The sequence below is a fragment of the Cupressus sempervirens genome, chromosome 5 (assembly GCF_028749045.1).
Source record: "Cupressus sempervirens isolate cs-2001-9-10 chromosome 5, ASM2874904v1, whole genome shotgun sequence".
Classification (NCBI taxonomy): domain Eukaryota; kingdom Viridiplantae; phylum Streptophyta; class Pinopsida; order Cupressales; family Cupressaceae; genus Cupressus; species Cupressus sempervirens.
Window position 1 is genome coordinate 140,183,874 of NC_143122.1, and position 24,945 is coordinate 140,208,818.

Sequence of the window (24,945 nt, forward strand, 5' to 3'; positions counted from 1 at the left end):
CAGTTGATTGATTTTGAGGCATTTTCTTTTCTTCTTCCTGTTTCTTTCCATATCTTCCAAAATTCTATCTTCCATTTGCTTTTACCCCACTTCTTTTCTTCTAAATCACCTTCGGGGCATAATATTTCATGCTTGATGATCTACCTTGGTTCTGTGATTCTTATATATTTCATCTTACTTCAAGAACTTTATCTTTTGTTCGATTTGATCAAATTTATCGATTTTTTGTTTCTCTTCTCTCTCATTTCGATTTCGATCACGAGGGGGTAGTATCTATCAACTTCAATCCTTGATTCAATTTTTAAAATTTTATCCTTGACTTTTTTAAGTCAAAATTTATTTGTATTCTTAGTCTTGACGTGTTCTTGAGTTGACCACACATTTGGGTTGGTTTGTGATCCCAAATCGATCTTAGACTTCAATTTGTTTCTTTGACTACATATGTTCCCAAATCGATCACACATTAGTCAAAGAGGGGCAAATATATGCACCCTAAAATGGTTGCCTAGACTATGAGGCCCCCATTATTCAATTTATCAAATTTCCTGAATCAATGGTTTGCAATATTTTATTAAAACAATTTAAATCAATTTCCTTGATCAAATTTGATTATTTTTCTAAGGTTGATCATTTTATCCTAAGTCTTATTTATTTAAGAGAAAATCTCCCTTTTAATTATGCTATTGTTATGCTTTAGAGAGCGATTTTTGGAGAAGGAGTTTGAACATTAAAGCTTTTTGTGGAGAACTTCTATTTTCTTGCCTTATTCTCTCTTGCATCCATGGCTTCCATCATGAGGTTTCATCCTTGCATTTTCATATGATCTTAGAGTCATATTTATATTCATAGATTAGTATTGCATTGTTATTTCTTTTCATAGATTAGATTTCTTTTCTTGCATTGCTTTGCATTGTTATCATTTAGATTAGTTTGCATTTTCATTTGCATTCATATTTTTATCCTTGAATCTCTTGTTCCATGGTGTACTTTCATGGGCACAAACTAGGTCAAATTGAGGGCCTCCATTAAAAATCTTTGCACTCCATAAATAGAGAGCTATGAGCTACCATTCGAGATCTCATTCTTGAGCAATCTTGGATATAATGAATCATAGAAGTGTGCCCACATTTTAGGCATACAATAATAATATTCAGAGTTTATTATAAAAAATGAAACTACTAAATAAATTATTATTAAATTAAATAAATATAATTACGCCAAAATTAGAACTTAATTAAATCATTTAAATTGAATTATTTTATTTAATTAATTTTTCAATTAATTAAATATAATCAAATATTAATTTTTCTTTATAATTTTTTTATTAAATTAAATCATTTAATAATCTTTTAATTTGATTTAATTATATAATTATAACTGAAACCACAACAGACCCACAAAACTAAATAAGAAAACCCATCTGGAAGACTAAGTACTAAATCAAACTCAAGGGTCAAAATCATTAATTCACATCACTTGACAAATTCAGAAGGGTAAATAACTCAAATACTTGTTCTACTTTATAGGACAATTGGCTTAAGATTAGGATTTAGACTCAAGAATTATCTCCCCTTTTTTACCTTGAGATACTATGATAGGGCACACTCATCTTGGAAATTTAGGGGAGTTGATGCCTGATACCTACAATCTGCATAAAATCTTAGCATTTACATACACATATAATCTAAAATAAATAGGCAATGGAGGGGAGTGGTGCATCGTGTAGATCTCGACTAGCAAGTGATTACGACTCCCTCCCTCAACCACATCAGAAATGTCAAACATAAAGTAAAACATACAAGTACATTGTGCACATGCAAGTATGGGGTAAGCAACCATAGAAACTGCATAGAAATAATCCATATTACTATCATCATGATGTAAGTAAACTTGCGACAAAGAATATAACCATTTCCACATAACCCATAATAGATTTGAAATAAATATGAAATTGAAATCCACATGCAAGAGAATAGACAACATACCCATAAAAATGTGACACAAGATATACCTTGGGAAACCCTCATTGAGGGAAAAACCCGGCCTCCAAAAGCATCCATCACCATGTATTATTCAACAAAAATACCATTGCAATACAACCATGGAAGCCTTCAAAGCCATAACCACAACTGAGAAATCCATGTGAACAATCATGAATCCACACATCACATGTCATGCTTCCAACCTTCACAAATGCTCCCTTGGTTAACCTATCAAGCCTTTTCCTGCTTGAATCTTGCCTTTACAACTACCCTTGTGGTTGCTTATATAGTAGCAAGTCCCACAAAACTATCAAGTGGTATTACATAAACCATGTGCTACCTAACCCCTTGATCCCACATTTAATATTGGAAATTTAATTATTTTTCCCAATATTTAATAATTACAAAAAATATTATCACAATGTTTTTGAAATTAAAAGCGACCAAAAACAAGGGGGTCGGCCCATATACAATCAAAAAGCTGGTAACCAACACATTACCAGCTAGAAACACCAGCAGCCAAAAGACAAACTAAGCAAGGGTCCAAAAGTCTGCAGAAATAACCATAGACTAGCAGCTAAGCTAACACCATAAAGAAAATAAACTAACTACGAAAGTTCCACAAAAACCAAAATGGCAACTAGGCCAACCCAAGTCATAATTACAGCTGAAAACCAACAAAACCAACACTGCCAGTAAGGCATTAAAAGTCTTGGATGCAAAGATTCCAGTAACTGATAAAAACATAAAAAAACTTAGTCTTCATTTTTTCCTTTCCCCTTTGCGTGTAGTAGGATCTAGGCCCAATCATCGACAAGGAACTTGAAGAGCAACTTATGGTCCTCCATATCCAAGCCTACGTCCTCCTTTTCCTGTGCCAGCAATTGAAGGGTAGTGGCAGTAGCATGGGTAACTTTAAGGCCAAATTTGGAGAAGGTAAAAAACCCCTCCTCAAAAGCTTTAACCCTTTTTTTCCGGTACATGTATCGCTCCTCCATCAACTCGATCCCATCCTTAGGCCCTGCTTCACCCTTTGCAACATCCTCCTTCATTTTTTGCACCTATAATTTATCCTACAAAACCCATGGGTTAGAGGAAACCTTTGAATTATCCTTAACAGGGGATGAAATGGTTATGGGGGAATTATCCCTCTTGTTGTTTTAATCACAAAAGGTAATGGGTTTGAGGGAGAAGCTGGCAGACACATGGGTGGTCTCAATTTTCATCACTTTTCTAGTAGAAACTTGGATCTGAGTATCATCCACTGAATTGTCCCCAGAGTTAAACATTTTCTCCCCCTACTCATTACCATCATCCTTCTTTGATTTGGAAATATCTTCCTCCTCCCTTCTATAACTATTATTTTCAAAACTATCTTCCTCAACCTCCTCAATTGGGTATCTAATGGGCTTCTGTTTGCTCCTAGCCTGGGTCTGAGCAAGCCTACCAGATCTTCTCCTAGCTTTACCCCCAGTTTCCTCCCTCGAATCCTGTCCAACAACCTCCACCAATTTTTCTATTTTTATCTTCTTGTTTCCCTTTTGTTCCATGACTATATCAGGTTTTTTCTTTTTCTTATTTTCCTTACTAGGGGATGGCATGGGGGTATGGATTTTTGTCCCTGTGCTTAAGCTTGGGGGGAGTTCTGACCATGGTGTGGGTTTTCTACAACCACCTCTCTAGGGGGGCACAAGGTGAGGTGAAACTGATAAAGGTTGAAGATTAAGCCTTGATGAATTATGGTGAAATTTAAACCTTTACTCCTTTTTTCCCTAACATTAATAACCATGTCCTCAAGAGAATGCAATAGAAAAAAAGGAATAGAAATGAAATTCCTATTTCTAAAATGGTTCAATAGAGGGAAATGGTAGTAATAGAATACACCAAACCTGCCCTCCAGTGTTAGATACCTCATAAGGACCAGGCACACATCATCCTAGGGCATGGGTAACTTATCTCTTTTGAACCCTCCTTTGTAACGAATCGGCTCCTCATCCTCCACGAAGAAGCTATTCATGTTGGCCTCGTCAGTAATGTTGGTAACCTTTCTCCATTTTTTTTCCCTTCATGGAGAGGCTAGTCTCCATGGTGATAACTTCCTCAGTGACTTGGAAAGTGAGACCATTGATGGTAACCTTCCTATCACTCCAGCTATTCACAAACTGGAGTGCACAATTCTCATCGTACCCAGCCATCGACTACATGTAAGGTAAAAAACACCCTTCCTTCAGTAAGAACTAGGTAGCCATTTTGTCCTTAAAATTCTCAATTTTCATTGGTTCCAGCCAATTCAAGTCCAACCCCATATCAATTCCTCCAATTTTTGACACCCCTTCTTCAGTAATACGCATCTGAAACCTTTTCAGCTTCAATCTTTTTGCAACTACTCTTTGCTTTAAGCCTTTTGAAAAGATGTAAATAAAATGTGCATACCTATGATTGATAAGCTCCAAAATCCCATACAAAGTTATTATGGGATTCGTGAATTTGTAAAATCATAATTTTCTCACGCCAATGAATTCTGACATCCTGATTAATAATATCTTTTGTACTTCCCTTTGGAAAGTAATTTGAAACTCGCAATGGGTTACCATAATTATGAAATGACATTTCTCTTAATTCATAATCACTCCATTTGCCATTTGTACGGACACATCTACTCTTTATTTCTAAATGCAATAGTTTAATTTAACAACCGAAATCGCCATATTGCCAAATTTGGCCTTACTTTTAAAATTTGTAGACATCATCTTGAATTCTTACCACCTTTTTTTTTGGATATCAACGACCTTATATCTTCATTGAGATCAGCTAAATTTTCCCAACACGTGATTGCCATAGCATTAAACCCCATGGCAACTGCCGCATCTGCCACCTGATTGCCCTCCCAGTAGATGTGCTGTAGGTGGGCTATTTTCATTTCATTCAAGACTTGCTTGATATCCAAAATGATATTTTGAATCTTCCACCCTGATCTAGCCTCCCCCTTAACCAAGTCAATCACTAATTTGGAGTCCCCTTCTATTGTTAACTCCATAATTTGTCTTTCCCTAGAGAGTTGAAGACCCCATAATAACGCCATGGCCTCTACCTCATTATTGCTACCATTCCACACCTTTCCCGCATATGCCAACAACACATCACCATTCCTATCTCGCAGTACACCTCCGGCTACTCCAAGTCCTCCTTTTGCAGCACCATCAAAGTTCAGTTTATACTATGTTATGGTGGGGGGTCTCCATCTTGTCTGTTGTCTCCTTCTCATAGCCGAGTTATCAAAAAGGAAGAAATCCTCATGATAGCCCCAATACTCTGCCACAAGGCCTTCAAGTCTATGTGGCTCCTCCTTTGGCATTTTACATTTACCCACTCTTAAATTCTCCTTTAACAATTTGTCCATTATTCCAAATACCACTTCCATTGTCTTACTTTCCTCCCTAAAAATCATGTTATTCCTTTCTTTCCATATGTGCCAACAAACATATGGTGGAATAATATTCCATAAAAAACTAATCTTGGGTGATAAAAGGGAAAATCCCAACTCTCCAAAAACTGTCCCAAGTTATCCTTCATAACCCAAACCACACCAAATCTTTCCCATACCTTAGTCCAGATCTCTAAAGCAAATTGGCATTCTAGGAAGAGGTGTGAAATACTTTCTTCCTTTTCTTTACAAAGACAACAACGGTTTGTTATATAGAATCCCCTTTTTTTCAAGTTGTCTAATGTTAAAATTTTGCCATGCTGAACTGTCCACCAAAAGAAATTGATTTTAGGAATAAGGTTAGTAATCCATACCTTATGCCGTAGGATTGGGCAAGGGTCCTTACTAAACATGAAAGTATATGCTAATTTTACAGTGAAATTACCATTTGGGGTTAAGTCCCAGGCCATAATATCCTCCTGAGGTAGAAAGGGAAGTCTCTGTTCTTTTATCAATTCTTCCAGTTCCTTTGGGAGAACAATATCCTCATGTGAGTAGTCCTCCTTATGAAGCTTCTTCCACCTCCTCCCCTGATCAATATAGTCCCCAAATTTCCCCCCTACATCTGCTTTAAGAAGTTCCATTAGTCTACTAAATTTACTCAAGGCTAACGGTTTCCCATCCATCCACATGTCTTCCCAAAATCTGATATTGAAGCCATTCCCCACAATCCACTTCAATCCTTCTCTTAGTAAACCTCTATTCCTAACAATATTCTACCAAATCTTTGATCCTCTTAGGAGGTCAATATTATATAGGTTCCACCTAAAGGAGGTATTAGATAAATACTTAGCCTTCATGATATTTCCCATCCAATGTTTCCTTCAGCCAGTCTCCAGCCAATTTTCGTGAGGAGAGCTTTATTGAGATCCCTCAACCTTCTAACCCCTAACCCCGCCTTAAATTTTGGTTTACACACCACCTCCTAGTTGACTAGACTCAAATTTTTTTTCTCCTCTGTCCCTGACCACAAGAAATTCCTTTGTATTCTCTCAATTTTCTTTGCCATGTTTTGGTTGATTTTGAAAAAATGATAAGAAGTAGATAGGGATTCCCTAAAGAGCAGCAGTGAGCAGTTGTAATACAATGTTACAATACAACTCATCAAGTATATCACATGAGAATCTTTACATGTTGCACGTCAATCTAGGTGCAACATTACATAATAAAATAAAATAATACAATATAGCAATATTATGCAATGTGTGCAATACCCATTATCTCAACAACCTCCCACGTGTTGTATACATTGCATAGGGTCAATCCATAGCCACATAAATGAACAAGTGAATAATCCCTCCCAGCACATCCACCATCATGGATCAAAGTACACAAAGTGCTCCATCCTGGTACCCACAACAAAATCAAAGTATCCAACATCTCAAACATGAATGATCTAACCTCCTATTATGTCACTACCATGGAACATGCATTGAAGCCATCCAAAGAGAAAGCCACCCAACCTGTCGCATTAGAAGATCATAAAATCCTATACCAACTAAAATCTCAACCACAAAAAACCTAATCCAAAGATAATCACATGTATCCATAATTGTTAAAATATCCATAGCTGAAATAACACCCACAACAAGTACCAAACCCATCCAACTATCCATACCTCCAAAGGTATACCAAGTCAATCTCACATCATCAACATATCTAATCTGTAACCTACAATTAGAAGCCTCAAGAGAAATACTTGCCACATATATACCAAGAAGCTCCCATTGCAAAAGATGATGTCAAATCTATAACCAAACCACTCACAACATCTCAAAGAAGTGAATCTATGTAGTCTCAAGGACATCCACAATACATAAGCCAATAACCTGCAAGAACAACTCTCATAACAAGTCTCCAAAAATCTCCCAAGTTCTCCATAACCAATAGAGGAAAGAGATAAAGGAATAACCATGTCATCTCTCACATGACATACATGAGCGCAAACCAATGATCAAAATCTTTAACCAATCTCAAATCCAATGTAAGTGAAACTAAACAGCCATGAAGATAAGCAAGACCAAAGATAAACCATGCAAATCACAACCTGTATCATGTCCTTCTATACACACCTCTTGATTTAAACTATGCAAGTATGATCTCCTCCATAAAACCCTAACAAGAAGCCAGAACAACACCCAAACCATACCATATAACTAATCATGGATGTAGCCTCTCACAAGAAGATCAAACTCATAAACTATTCCTAATCCAAGGAATATTTCCAATATAAAATCATCTCCCAAACTCAACCAACATAAAAACATATGAAAATGGAGATAACCAATGATAAACCATCTCTCAAATGAACCCTCTAGAACTAACTTATGTACTATAGCTCAAGATCCATATCCATGAAATATAAGCATAAACATAATGCACCTGAGAGAAACAATGGGCTATACCTCTTAAGTAGAAAACTGCCAAGTAGACCAAGAGTGGGGAAGGAGAATTCTCATCAAGATATACAAATCTCCAACTAAGACTCATCTAAGAACAAACTCCTCTAAAATCACCATCAATTGTCCCAACAAATACTTCTCTAATCCAAGAGAAATCAACATCACCATCGTCTTTAAGTATCCATGAGCATCTATAACCAATCAATCTATGCCAACTTCAAATGCAACATAGCAATATCATATGGTATCCAACTTATGATCAATGTACTCAATACAAAAAAATTAAACCAAGATCATTGTCAAAGTTCCAACCATGACCTCGAGAACACAAACATGACAATATGATCTAAACCATCTCAAAAGAGACAATATGCTCCATATGAACATACTATAATATGTCAAAAAATTTAAACATGTATCAAGAGTATACCATGATATAATAATAAAACCATGCTAACTCCAAGGATAACATGCCAAATGAAAGCATAAACCACACCTTTACCAAGAACCTTGTGAGTCGTCAAGATGCAACCATCTCCACACACTATGAAGAAAAAACCATCTCCACATACCATGAAGAACCATTTCCACACATCATGAAGATAACCAAGAACCCTATGAGTCCTCAAGATCTAACCATCTTCACACACCATGAAGATAACCAAGGGCACCATGCAAATGTCAAAAACACTTCTGCAGCAATAGGATCTAAGATAAACCTCCAACATCTGAGAACACTCAACAATTATATCAATACCAACAAATCCCACTCAACCAAAGGTGCGCTCCATCCTAAGCCTATAAAGTTGGGACCCCACCCTCTTTCTCACTTCACTTTCACCTTTTGCACTTTGGCAAGTGCACCTTTGCACTTTGTGGGGTGCGCTAATCTTCATCTCCTGCACCTACATACACATAAATAAATTAAAACAACTAAGGAAAAGGTGCACACCTTTTTTTTGCAAAAACTTAAAAAAACTTAAAAAAACTTAAAACCTAAGAAAACTTCACCCAGTGAAAGGTGCACATGTGTGTACCTATTCAAGGTGCACACATGCACACCTTCCAAAGGCAAAGCATCCCCCACATTCAAAGTAAGGGTGCACACATAGCGCACCCCACACTTCACCCAGTGAAAGCTGCGCATGTGTGCATCTTGCAAAGGCAAAGCATCCTCCACATGCAAAGTAAGGGTGTGCATATAGCGCACCCCACAAGGTGTGCTATGTGTGCACCCTTAGTGTTGTAGATTTTCTAAAGGGGAAAGGTGCACCTAGTGCACCCTTAAGGTGTGCAAGATGTGCCAAAGTTTTGTCCATCAGAGATGTAAAATAGGTTTTTAGGTGTTTTAATAGGATTTAGGGTTTTTGGGTCATTTTTTAGCATCTAGGGTTTGTTTAAATTAAATTTTTCAACCTTCCAGAGTAATCAATGTCTATTTTGGGTAGATAAAATGACTTCCTCCGCATCCTCCCTCACTACAAAGATCACTCCAAAATCGGTGGTCTTCAAATTTTAAGGTGTTTCATCGAAATCATGCTTTCAAGATGCACATTTAGAGATTCGAGACACTGAACTAGACCATATTGATTGGAATGAATTCTTGGTCCTATTGAACAAACTAAACCAGACGCCCCCTATGGTGTCTGCACTTATAAGATCAGGGTTAGTAAACCCAGCTTCACACCCAATTTTGGTACAATCTTTTGAGTTGGTTATGGCTATAAGGAAACTTGTAACAAAGAATATAACCATTTCCACATAACCCATAATAGATCTAAAATAAATATGCAATTCAAATCCACATGTAAGAGAATAGAACACATACCCACAAAAATTGTGACACAAGTTATACCCTAGGAAACCCTCATTAAGGGAAAAACCTAGCCTCCAAAAGCATCCATCACCATGTATTATTCAACAAAAATACCATTGCAATACAACCATGGAAGCCTTCAATGCCATATCCACAACCAAGAAATCCATGTGAACAAGCATGAATCGACAGTTAACTGCTAGTTCCAAATCTAGAGCTTTCCATGCATCAAAAACACATTCTGATGGGAGTTCAACTCCTAAAAACATCCAAAGGAGGTTGAGCTTCTATTTTTTGCATCTCTAGAGACTCCTACATCATCTAATGGCTTTCTTCTTCTTATTTTTTCATGCTTTCTTTGTTTTAAGACATGTAAAGGCTCATGCACCCATTAAATGATATAAATAAGGGTGAAGTATTACTTAGCACCAGTTAGAGAGTTAGTTTGTACATAAACATTTTTTTTTGTTAGTTTAGAAGCATATATTTGCATGAGGAGAAGATTTCCTATAAATTGAGGAATTAGACATGTATTCCAAGTCATTATTTTGATGCAATAATATATGCTATTGGTGCTCTCATTCAGAGTGTAGTTATTCTTTCTTGAGTGTGTTATATTTTGTGAATGTATGTTCATGGAGTGTCATATATCCAATATTTTTGTTGCATTATTTTTATTGAGCAATCTTTTAATTCTTGTGTTTTTCATATATTTGCAAATTTTACTAACATACTTAGTTAGAGAAGAGATCACCCTATTGTTCCTACATAGCTTTTTGTATCACATGAGTGCACTTTCTATGGCCTTGCAATCTGATGAAAAGTGAAACATCTTACGGTTACTAAATTCCCATCGATGATTGCATCAGTGGAATTAAGGAAGTGCTTCTCATATTTTTATTGGTTACCTACCAATCTTTTCAAAGGCTTAACTCATAGACATGTTGTTACCATGGTTTGTGTCCATTAGGGATTTATTTTTCAAGTCATTTGCTTAAAATTCTTGTTACCCTATCTTCGTTATTTGATTTTATAAACACTTGGTTGATTCAGGAATTCATATAGTTGCATAATAAAACTATAGTCATTATAAACAAAAAAATAGAAAAATATTTTTCTTTTTGTGTGGTTACTTTTTTGAGATAGCAAACAGATTTAACATTTTATCCAAAATTGGTTAGAACCAGCAAAGGCCTCCTTGTGAACACTCATATCTATCTTCTACTGAGAAAATTCGAGTAGGTCGCAAGATCACTCAGAACCTTGGAGTTGATCTTAGATTAGCTTTTCAAGAGAGGAGTTCGAAAGGATTCCTATCATTAAGCATCATGTAAAGCAACAGCTCAACAACTCTTTGCAAATCTTCGCATGGTTCTTTGTACTTTCTCACACTAGCCTTGACACTAGTTTTGTGAGTTTGGTGGCTGGTCCACGTATTCCTTTGTGTGAGAGGGTAGTTTCTCACGTGGTATGGTGCATTTCCTCGTGCAAAACTATCATTTGTGTTTTCTCATGCAAAAAACAAGGGGTATCTCCACTATTTTTTAGAGAACGTGATTAGATGATTTGAGTACCCTTTAGGATTGCTTGAATTACCATGCTTCAACATATAGAAGGTTTTGTGTTCTGTTATCATCTTTAGTTTTTTGTCATCCATAGCTATTTTGTTCAGTAGTGGTGTTTGGGAATCATTGATGTTTGGATGGTTGGTTAAGTCTTCCATTGGGATCTTATAGATACTCATATGTTGTATATCATGTGCATCCATACTTATTTAAAAAAAATATCTTGGCTTTTATTGAGTCCTTGTTCCAACGATCTTCGGAGGGGCATTACAAGAGAACAATTGTCATTCTTGGTTCACACATCTGGATTCATGGGCTTACAAAATTATCAACTTGTTGCTTCTAGGGTGGAAGAGTTGAGGATCTAAACTACATAAATCATCTTTCACAAGGTGGTTAAGAATTGGATTTTTTTCTGACTGACATAATAGCAAGAGTTATATCAACAAGGACTTATCAGGTTTTATAGATTGTAAGCCCTATAATTCTTGTTTAAAGGGGTAGAAAAAGGTATATTTTGCCTACAATTACAAAGGGTTACTCAAGGAAGAGCTAGTGCATTAGTTGAGTGGAAATTTGGTGATTCTAGGACTAAGAAAATTGATTGCTTGAGGAAGGTTATTGGTATTGGAAAATTTCTTGTGATGTAAGGAAATTAATGGGTGTGTGCAAGATCATGTTGGGCCAAATTATGGCCTTAAGTGATAATGAAAAATCTAGACATCAGTGTTAGTTAACTTGGTGTGAAATCTTGAACTAGTTATGAACCTTATATCAAAAAATTGTAACATTAGAATTGTTGGATACAATTGATTAATTGTGTATTGTATTTGATGTTACACAAATGTCATATCATTATTAGTTAGTATATTCTGAGCTCATTTGGGCATTGAAGACATTTTTTTGTGGCTACTGAGCAATCTAGAGTTTTCCTAGTTCATAAGGTAGTGACTATCAAGTTCACCCGGGTGCCAAAGGAAAGTCTGCAGATGATGAGTGTCAACCAAGCTCACTTGATTAATGAAGGAAATGTTGGATGGAACCAGTGCTAACTGAGCTCACTTGGTTACCAAAGGAAGTTGCCAGTATGCAGTGTTGACCAAGCTTCACTTGGTTAACATGGAAAAATCACTTCTGAGTTAGTGTTTATCGAGTAGGGTCGGCTATCAAAGGATTTCTTAGTTTGGCATATCAAGTTCAAATGATTTATTTTTTGGTTCTAGCCAGCTCAAGAAATGAATATTAGTTACTCTAACTTATATTCTAGCCAAATTGACAATGTGAATGATATAAATAGAAGGTCAAGTTATGGATAGAATGTATGATGTACAATCATTAAAGATTTGATAAATGCTAAGAGGAAGCGAATCAAAAGATAAGAAGAATGTTTTTGTGGAGTTGAAAAGATAAATTTGATCAAGAAGGATCAAGTACAATCCAAGATAGATATTTGTAATCAGCAATTTAGTTGCATCAAAATTAGGTCATTTTTTGTTACTCTCTAACCATTGTAGCAATGATCTAAATCTCTTAATAGAGTTGGTTTAACAAACATTTGTAAATTCTCTAGCAAGGAGGTAGTTCTGTTGAATTGTCTAAAGACCTCTGACAAGGCCATTCTTAAAAGGGTGATTAAATCCTCTAAAAGGGTCACACCTAACAGTGTGTTTTGTAACCTTTAATAGGTTTGGCTCCTAACAGGGCTTACTTCAGAAGAGTGAAAACAATAACTAGTTGCAATTGGTGGTTTTTCCCAAATTGGGCTTCCACATTAAATCTTGGTGTCAAATGTGTTCATGTTATCTCTTTTCTATGTTTGCAACTAAGTTAAAGTAATGATAATCACAAATAACATCTTAAGATCTACATGTTAATTAATTATTGAGCATTCTCAGTGCTTATCGAGTTTCAAAATTTCTTTATTTACCGAGCATCAATAGAGTTAATTTTTTTAACAGACATCTAAGGAATCTAAGAAATAATTTTTGTAGTAACTGATTCACCCCTCCCCTCTTAGTTACTCTTATATTTCCAACAATTGGTATTAGAGCTGTTGGTGCTTGCAGAGAAGGTTTCAAGGACCTAAGCTAAAGATCAGGATGCCTTACAAAAGAGAGATTACCAAGTTGAACTGAGATAACTTTGCAGCATGGCAAGGACTTATGAGGTTACATCTAGCTACTATCAGTGATTCAGGTTCTAAATATTTTGATACTGAATACAAGACTCCCACTGGAATATTATCAATTGAAGATATTGTTGAAAAGAAGAATCATAACATTATGATGATTGATATTGCATCTACTCTCAATTATGTTGAATTTGATGAGGTAAAAGATTGTATAACTAAAAGACATCTATGGAGGAGATGACAATGTAGGAAGAGCCAAAGTAGAAAGTCTCAAAGGACAATTTGATCAAATGAGAATGAGAGAAGATGAAAAAATTGCAAAATATGTGGAAAGAATCAAAGCTAGTGTAAGTGCAATCAAAGCATTTGGAGGAGACATTGATGACATGACTTTTGTAAGCAAGGCACTCAAAACTCTTCCTCCTAGTTATGCAATTAGAGTGTTTGCTATTCAAGAAATGAGATGTGATCCAAACAATAAAATAACCTTGGATGCTCTATTTAGAAGATTGAGAGCTTTTGAATTAGATGACTGTGATAACTATGTTCCCAATTCCAAAAATATTGAGTCTGCATTTGAAGCCAAACTCTCACTCAAAGAAAAGAGCAAGAAAACAAAGACAAATCAATCAAGAAGTGAAGAAGAAACTGAAGAAAGTTCTGACAATGATCTTGAAATTATTTAAGCCTTACTTGCAAAGAAATATTTCAAAGGAAGAGGAAAGTACAAAGGTAAAACTCCTCTAATCTACTTTTCTTGTGAAGAATTTGGTCATATTGCTATTAGGTGTCCAAACAAAGAAAGCAAGGATGAAAAGAAAATTAATAAGTACAAAGACAAGAAGGAATTCAAAAATGACAAGAACTACAAGGACAAAGGTAAGAAATCTTGACTTATGGCTAAAGATTCTAATAACAGTGAAGATGAAATGGTATATATTATTGTAAAAGATGAATCTGATGATGAAGGAGATAAGAGGGCACTTATCAAGCTCATGTTAGCAAAAATGATACATGGATTATTGATAGTGGATGTTCACATCATATGATGGGAGATAAAACAAAATTTTAACATTTTGAACATTATGATGGGGGTAGTGTAAGATTTGGAAACAATGAACCTTGTTGCATAAAAGGAAAAGGTTGTATCTCATTAACCAATGAAATTATATGTGATAATGCTTATTGGGTTGAAGGACTATAGAATAATCTACTGAGTGTGACACAGTTGAAAAACATTGGATTCAAGGTAGAATTCATGGATGGAAAGGCAAAATTGTTGGATGAAAAAGGAAATCTGGTTGGATCTGGCAAACAAACAAAAGGTAACCTATTTTATCTTGATCTCAGTGAAAGTTCATGCTTGACTACTCATATAGAAGAAAGTTGGCTATGACACAAAAGATTATGTTATGTAAACTTTGATAATTTGGTCAAGATAAAGAAAGACAAAAAGGTAAGAGGTATACCTAGTTTGAAGAAACCTGATATGGGTCTATGCAAAAATTGCCAAATTGGTAAGATGAGAAAGACTAGTTTTAAAAGAAAAACTATCATTCTGAAGAAGTCTTAGAGCCTATTCATACAGACTTATGTGGACCTATTGGAATACAAAGTTATAGTGGAGAAATTTTTTTCATTCATTCTTTTTTTTTTATTATTCTAGAATGATGACTGTGATGTATCCAAAAGAAAAATATGAAGCTTTTCAAATATTCAAGCGGTACTTGGCAAGAGTAGAGAAAGAAACTGGAAAGAAGTTGAAATGCTTAAGATCAAAAAAAGGAGGTGAATTCATCTCAAATGAATTCAATGAATTCTACATTGAAAGAGGAATTAAAAGACAAGTATCAACCCCTAGTACACTAGAGCAGAATGGTATAGGTGAAAGAAGAAACAAATCCATCATGGATTGTGCAAGAACATTAATGATAGAAAAGAATGTTGCAATCAAATATTGGAAGAAAGCTATTGGCACTGTAGTTCATACTTTGAATATAGTACAACTAAAGAAAGACTCGAATAAAACTCCTTATGAATTATGATATGGCTACAAACCTAATGTAAGTTACTTAAAAGTATTTGGTAGAAAATGTTATATCTTGAAAGAATCTAGAAAAGAAAAATTTGATATCAAAGGTGATGAAGGCATATTTCTCTAGTATACTTTTGCAAAAGTAAAGCATACAAATGTTTGAATTTGTCTACCCATAAAATCATAGAAAGTGCACATGTGAGAATTGATGAGTTTGCATAAAAGAGTGAAGAAAGCAACAAAGAGGCAAAGGATTAAAAAAGATTTATTTATTATAAACCTGATACCCTACCAAATCTATCTGAAAGAAAAGAGGCTTCAACTTATGAGTCCCTAAAATCTCCAACAATCGTTGAGTTGTAGACAATGCAACCCGAGTCACATTATGAAAGATCCAAGTTGCAGTCAGAGGCTACCGAGCTACCTCAAGAGAACATCGAGTTTGGTGGACCCGAGTCATTGAAAATAGGACCCAAGCTTGATGAAATTAGTGAAACTCATTCCAAATCCAAAGAACCTATGTTAGTAAGATATGTCAAAAGACATCATGCACCTGATCAGATCATTGGAGACAAATCTAATGGAACAATGACAAGAAGCAAATTGAAAGGTACATGTTTACTTGCTAAATTTGAACCTAGAAATATTAAAGACAAATTGGATAATGAAAGTTGTGTTGAAGCAATGAATGAAGAAATAGAACAAATAGAGAAGAACAAAACATGGACTCTAGTTCCTAGACCTAAGGATAAAAATGTAATTGGCACAAAATGAGTGTTCAGAAATAAGCTAAATGAAGATGGAAAAGTATCTAGAAACAAAGCAAAGTTGGTATGTAAAGGTTACTCTCAAGAAGAAGGTATTGATTATGGTAAAACTTTTGCCCCTATTGCAAGATTGGAAGATGTTAGAACTTTATTTTCATATGTAGCTCATAGAGGATTTAAAATTTATCAAATGGATGTTAAATTTGCATTCTTGAATAGAATTCTTAACAAGGAAGTCTACATTGAGCAGCCAGAAGGAATTGTAGATCCCACCAAAAGAGACATGGTATAAAAATGACACAAGACATAATATGGTCTCAAGAAAGCTCCCAGAGCTTGGCATGAAAGACTTTATAACTACTTGATACAAATTGGTTTTCAAAGAACAAATGATAATAGTAGTTTGTATATCAAAGAAGGACCAACAAGAAGATTGTGTTGGCTGAAATATTTGTTGATGACACATTATTCATAGGAAATGATGACTTGTGCAAGGCATTTTGAGAAGAAATGAGAAAGGAATTTGAGATGTCCATGTGTGGAGAGATAAAATTCTTTGTTGGATTATAGATTCAATAGAAGAAAGATGGTATCTACATCACTCAATCCAAATACATCAAGGAGATACAAATTTTTTTTGGAATGGAAGACTCAAGACCAGTTGGAACCCTTATGTCTACTGGACATAAGCTTTCCAAAAATGATAATTCCAAAGAGGTAGACTAGACCGCATATAGATCAATGATTGGAAAATTGTAGTATGTAGTACATGCAAGGCCTGATATTGCATTAGGAGTTGGTATGGTGGCAAGATTCTCAGAAAATCTCAAAGAGAATCACATGATGACAATCAAAAGAATCATGAGATATCTGAAAGGTACTGAAGAATATGGCTTATGGTACAAAAAAGGAGGCAATTTGGACTTAAAAGTATTTACTAATGCTGATTGGGCAGGAAGTATTGATGATAGGAAGAGCACTAGTGGTAGAGCATTCTTTTTTGGTAAAAGACTAGTGTCTTGGACAAACAAGAAACAAAATTGCATCTCTCAATCCACAACAGAGGCAGAATATGTGGCAACAACAGTCAATTGTTCGAACATCATTTGGTTCAAACAATTGATGATAGGAATGAAGATAGAAATTAAGGATCTAGTAGTCATATACTGTGATAACATCCATGCAATCAATATATCAAAGAATCTAGTAATGCATACCAAAACAAAGCACATTGCTATAAAATATCACTTTTTAAGAGAGCTAGTGCAAGATAAAGAAGTCAAATTAGAATATATGAATACAAAAGAACAAATTGCAGATGTATTCACCAAGCCATTACCTAAGGATGCATTTTTGTATCTAAGAGGTAAGATAGGGATCATTCCCCTATTTGATGCTCACTAAATGAAGATTGGTGATGCATCAACCAGAGCATGTTGAAGATCAATCAATTGGTGCAATATTGGCAAAGGCACATTGCAAATGAATTTGTACTTGAGGTACATTAATATTCACTGAGCATTGTCTTTGGCATGAGATGTCAAAGAGGGAGAAGTATACTATCATATCTCATAAAATTTTGTTGAAAAGAAGGAATAGAAGGCTTGATAAAGAGATGAAGAAAAGAATTTTCAAAGAGGAAGAATGAAATTGATAGAAGTTCTAGTAGACAAAGGGAGAAACTAAAAGCATAGTTCACACTGACAAAGGGAGTTCTCATGAATAAGAATTTGAATGACAATAAGGGTATGTTCCTTACTTTATTCTTGCTCCACAATTTCATTGTGTTATGACATGTTGTGTTGCCATTAATGCCAAAGAGGGAGATTGTTGGATACAATTTATTAATTATGTATTGTCTTTGATGTTACACAATTGTCATATCATTATCAATCAGTATATGTCAAGCTCATTCGGGCATTGAAGATAGTTTTCTGTGGCTACCGAGCAATCCAGAGTTTGCCTAGTTTAGAAGGTAGTGTCTACCAAGTTCACTCGGGCACCAAAGGAAAGTTTGCATATGATGAGTGTTAACCAAGCTCACTCGGTTAATGAAAGAAATTTTGGATGGAACCAGTGCTAACCAAGCTCACTCTGTTACCAAAGGAAGTTGCTAGTATGCAGTATTGACCAAGCTTCACTTGGTTAACATAGAAAAATTGCTTCTGAGTTAATGTCTACCGAGCAAGGTCGACTATCAAAGGATTTTCTTATTTTGGCATGTCAAGTTCAAATGATTTATCTGTTGGTTCTATCTAACTCAAGAAATGAATATTAGTTACTCTAAGTTATATTCTAACTAACTTGACAATGTGAATGATATAAATAGAATGTTAGGTTATGCATAGAATGTGCAATGTACAATCATTAAAGATCTGATAAATGCTAAGAGGAAGCGAATCAAAAGATAAGAAGAATGTTTTTGTAGAGTTGAAAAGATACATTCGATCAAGAAGGATCAAGCACAAGCTAGAATAGAGATCTTTAATCAACAATTTAGTTGTATCAAAATTAGGTCATTTCATTGTTTCTCTCTAACCATTGTAGCAGTGATCTAAATCTCTTAACAAAGTTGGTTTAATAGTCATTTGTAAATCCTCTAACAAGGTGACAGTTCTATTGAATTGTCTAAAGACCTCTGACAAGGTCACTCCTAATAGGGTGATTAAATCCTCTAACAGGGTTACACCTAATAGTGTTTTTTGTAACCTTTGACAGGGTTGGCTCCTAATAGGGCTCACTTCAAAAGAGTGAAAATAGTAACTAGTTACAATTGGTGGTTTTTCCAAAATTGGATTTCCACATTAAATCTTGGTGTCAAATGTGTTCATGTTATCTCTTTTCTATGTTTGCAACTAAGTTATAGTAATGATAATCACATATAACATCTTAAGATCTACATGTTAATTAATTGTCGAGTATTCTCAGTGCTTATCGAGTTTCGACATTTCTATGTTTACCAAGTATCAACAAAGTTCAATTTTTTACACACATCTAAGGGATTTGAGAAATAATTTTTGTAGTAACTGATTCACCTCTCCCCTCTCAATTACTCCTCTTATATTTCCAAGATAGAATATGTAGTAAATTAAATTTAGTTTCTAAAATACTAGCCAATTTCAAGGCAAAATTACAAAAAAAAAAGGGAAAAAATAAGAAGTAGGTGTATGTCTGACCACATTAATAGCAATCAAATGATAATATATTTTTTCAATATTCTACATATAATAAGTTGACTTACACTTGGATGTGATGCATATTTTTTTGAAATTTTATTCTAAGTAAATAGTTAGTTTTGAATTTTCCACTACAACATTTTTTTGAATAAAAAAACTCTTCTATCTAACTACCTTAACTCATTCAAAAATTCTTAAAAAAAAAAAAAACAATATTTCCCTAATAGTAGGAAAAGCTTACATTGTGACGCATCTTTGGCATTTTGAAAAGATTACACCATTTTAAAGTTATAAATTTTTTCCAATCGGTATGTAAATCGACATTTTATAGGTAACTCCATTAGAAAATAAGTTACAATTACTTAGTGAACTCATTATTTGACATCAATTATATGGATGGAAACCTGAGAATGTCCTAAAGAAACCCTTTTCATTTCATCAAATTTAGATGACAAGTGATTTTTTTCATATCGCCAATTTTTGGCCCATCATGATCCTACAAATACCGCAATACTTGTGATTACATTATCAAACTAGAGGATATTGAGAACCTATGATTCCTAAAGTGTGCAAGGATACTACCTAGAAGGATGAATACTAGAAGGCTAGAGAAAATGATGGATGAATTCATAAAGGAGATAGGGACTGAGATCTACAATTTATTGACTAGGTTTATGAGAAACCCTGAGACCAAAGATAAATTTGAGGAAGTTGTTGAAGATCTTGAGACAATCAAAGTTGAGATACCTTTAAAAGAAGAAAGATTATTGTGAGCTATATCACAAATGGGTTATAGTCATTGAATGAATGTTGCATGTTTTCTTGGTTTATTACATCTAGATGAATTGATAGATTGGGTTAATGAACTAGAGGATTATATTGAACTTGAAGATGTTAGATATCCACAGAGGGTAAGGTTATCACATAATAAATTTAAGGGTCATGCTACCTTATATTGGAAAGAGTTGTGGAAAGGTAGAGAAGATAATAATGAACCTAAGATAACTAGGTGGATAGTTATGGTTTCTATAATTAAGGACAAGTTTGTACTAGAGTATTATGAATTGTAATTATTTAAGAGACTATAGGATCTCAAGAAAAAATATTTGATATTTAAGGAGTATACTTCAAGGAATTTTACAAGATGACATTCAGATCTAGACACTGAGAGTCATCCAAAGAGAAGCTGACTAGGTATGTTAAGAGTTTGAGAGTTAAGATTCAAGATGAGTTAATTATGTTGAGGATTAGTATAATTGAGGATTCTTATTAGTATGCTCTAAATCATAAGATAAGTTGAAGAGAAGATGAGTCATCCCTAGGGTTAGGGATAAATTGGTTTTTGATAAGAGAAAGGTTAAACATGTGATTTAAGAGGAGCCTAATCAAAATATTCATGAAAGGGGAAGAGGAAAAAGAGAGTTCATAGGTACTTGTTTTAAATGTGGGAATGTTGACATAGAGCTTCCAATGTTCAGTTGGCTCTGCTTAGGAAAAATAGGACCTAGTGACACATGAGGATCAAGTTGATGAAGATAAACTTGTTGAGAGTCAAGTTGCACCTGAGATGTGAGACTGTGATGTTCAGGAGAGTTGTGTTAAGTAAGAAAGAACTCTAGAGCCTATCTAGAGAAGAAAATTATTTCAAACTATTTGTAAATAAGGAGACAAATGTTGCAAGGTTATAATGGATTGCCAAAGTAATGATAACCTTGTATTGAAGAGGAAATGGTATAGAAGTTGGAGTTCATAAGAGTAACATTATGGGACAATTCGGTTTCAAGATGATAATATGGTGGAAGTGAAGGAGAATTTTTGGGTTGATTTCAACATTAAATCATATTGGGATGACGTATTTTGCGATGTGGTTAACATGAGTGCTTGCCATGTTTTGTTGAGCTAGCATTGGAAATATGATGTTTGTGCTATTCATGATTATTGTAGGAATGTTGTGTCTATCATGAAATATGACATAAGGTTTACATTAATATTTTTGAAGGAGGAAGGAAGGAAAGACATGAAATTGAATATGATGAGGACTTACACCCTAGTAGATCAAACTGCTTTAGATCAAAAGGTGAAGGATTTGTAACATGTGCCTAAGAAGCTTACTAATGTTTTATAGTTGTTTATGACTATAATGAATGTAATTGAGTTGGTGGAATTGAAGACCGATGACAGAAAGATGATGTTAGAGTAGCTCATCAAAGGAGTGGTATAAGATGAGTAATAGAATATTGTGAGTGGATTAGAGGCTAGAATCAAATAATAGATGATAAATTAGGTATTGGTTATCGTTTGAAAATGTAACAAATGTAGAAGAAATTGGTGTAGATTAGAGAAACTAGAGAATAGGTTGTGGAATTAGTAGCAAAGAAGTACTTGAAGGTGGAGGGCAGTCTACCAAAAGTGTGGATTTACAAAGACAATACAACCATTTTCCTTCTCATGAAGAGAACATCTGGGTCAAGAATGAACATGAGGTTTATGTCTTAAATCCTATCATATGTTCATAAGTTCCTCTTAGAAGATATCTTCTTATTCACATGGGGTGTCTAATGTAGGATAATCCTTAGGTCGTTGGAAATCTTACATCACCTTATAAGATTTCCTTTTAGTTTGTCTAGTTATTGTTCCAATTGGAAAATTCTCGAGTTTTAGGTAGAAATAGTTCCAATTAGACCATTATCTTATGTGATCCTTTTGATGTAGTCCAAGCATCATAAAGATCCTATGTCTATCGTCACATCTCATTCTAATGTTTTTAGATGAAGTTAACTTAGAATCAGACTAGTCCTTCATTTGGTTTCCTATTCTAATGACCAAGGTGACAAGATTCAGATTGAGATGGAGTTTTATGACATATGATGCTAGTTCGTGCATTATTCTATGTTGTTATACATGTTGTTGAATCTCTTGTAGGTTTTCTTATGGATTTAGACCATGACCTATTTTTTTGTAATGCATTTTCTTTATCTTGGACATTGCTGATCAAATAAGTCGACTTGTGGCTAGATACCTTATATATAACAAGGGTAGTGCTCCTTGTTTTAGGAGTGCTAAGGGTGGTAGTATAACATTTAATTTAGTAAATAATCAAGCATATATATATGGAATGTAAGAAGGATCATGCTTAAATGTCTCATTTGGATTTTTAGGCCAGCTTGATGATAATTGAAGTTCTATTTCCTTATTGGTTGGTGTTATTATTGCTTTCTTTTATTATATTTGTTGTGGTATTTCTTTCTACAAGATTGGACATATCCTTTTGGGGACACCTCTATGTGAGTGTGTGTGTAACATTAAAATTAAATTAAATAAATAAGAATTAAATGATACTCTAGTTATTATTATATATGTGGGAATTATATGATACATGAATAAGAATGGAACTATCATCAAACTCCAAAGGAATATAAAACTGCAAGTGTATTGGAAGAAGGGAAAACAATTGTGTACATGGTAGAGACATAAATGAATTCATGAGTTGAATCCTTTCCAAGCTGTAAAGGAAACAAATTAGAACCAATATGGGGGAATGCACATGAAAAAAGAAGAAATACACAATATGATGTTCCTCCTATATCAATGAACCTGCTAAGGTGAAATAAGTCCTCTCAGGGGACTAGAGACAGAAAAAAGGTCTTAATAAATAAATATATGTCAGTGTAGTAAAAGCAATTTACCTTGGTTACTTGTCACCTAGGTCCTAACAACACCCTATTTAACATTACTTAGAGAATTGCAAGCTACAATAGTTGGATAATTTCCACATTATATGGACTTATCATGTTATTATATTATCACATCCACTCAGTGTAGATGAAATTTTCCACTTGAGTGGGTGATCCATATTTAGTGGACTTGTGAATCCACCTTTTGCAGTGTTATCACACCATCACCTATCCACCTTTTGTGAAGTGATATATTTTCATGTTCATTATCATGTAATGAGCCATTGACACTTGTGATTGTATTATTCACTCATTTGTACTCACTTTGACTATATAGCCAAGGAGCCTCTAATGAAATGTCTAGCTGATTTATTATAATGTATTATTGATAGAAACATAAGTTATTATTGTCATATTCATTGTTTCTTGATATTATGCTTTCCATTGCCTCTAGATAATGGATGACTATCTCCATAGCCAAATCTTACAATATGTATAGATGAGATGAAACATCTACTTAGTAGACAACATCCTCATCAAGTCATGTACATGTCCTAGTCTTATCTAGGTGATGATGGAGGAGAAATAGGGGAAAATCTTGAAATCAGTGAAAAAAATCCTCTCATTTTTTGTTGAAGTAGAAATCATTAGTAAACATGTAAATATTATAGCTAGATAGTCAACAAATTACATAGAAGGAATGAGTCTTCCTTTGTATCTTAAAAATATAATATAATTTTAAATAATTTGGTACAAGGTTCAATATGGTAAGAAATAAGGGAGTAGTTGTCTTATAGAGAAAGTTAGTAAAGTACCAACTATCTATTGTGATGGAATTTCAAATATTAGTAAATGATAATGGGAATGACCTTCGTCATAATGAACCAAAGGTGGACCCACATAATGTGATAATAGTTGGGAGTGCTTATAGTGTAGCATGGATCATCTAGGAGTTAGGACACTAGGTCAATTTGGATGATAACACAAAGGAACTGATTATTGGTACAAAGGGTCACCATATGTGCATAAATGAATAGACATCTCTATGTAGCTAGTGGATGTAAATAAAATCCTCTATGATAATTTTGGGCATGCACATTAGGTCCACTAGAATATCATGGATGAATGTTTGGGTAACCAAGGCTTGAATATACAAAGGACCATCATAAAAACCCATAGGTACATCAAAGGGACTTCATGAGTTATTTTATGTTTTTCTATAGATAATGCTTGATAATCGTGATTGTTTAACTGCCATTGTTTATTCTTTTGTAAATGCTCTTTAAAAGTATCTTCCCTATTTTATATTTACAGTTGTAGTTTTTAGATTCCATTGTGTAAGATTTTTTATCGTCAACATTTTAATCACACGTGCTCTATCATCACAATGCAAAAGAATAATAGGAAAGAAAGATGATGCTTTACATTTGTCTTTATACAAATATATACTCTTCGAAAATTTCAACTCACCTAATTAAAAATTAATAAAAATAGTTAATCATTAATACAAAAAATCCAAACTCACCTAATTCAAAATTAATAAAAAGTCAATGGGCCTTGGTCTACTGGTGAAGTTGAATGGCTCACAAAGAGTCCACTAGGGATCAAGACTTGTTGAGTGCAAGGCTCTGACATCATAAGGGATGAGGCCGAGATCATGCCCCGGGTGATTTTGATGGCGTGGATGCCCCGACTCTAAGCCAAAGAGGTTTTAGGCATGAGTGGGTCCGTATTGGGTTCTTAAAAAATCTATGTGGTGGCCTTCGCTGGTTGGTAGCTCACAGGATTCGTACTTCACTGGGCTGCCTTGCAGGTCTGAACCCTCCATAAAAAAACAAAATAAAAATAAAAATAAAAACAGTTAATCATTAATACAAAAAAATTCCAACTCACCTAATAAAAAATTAATAAAA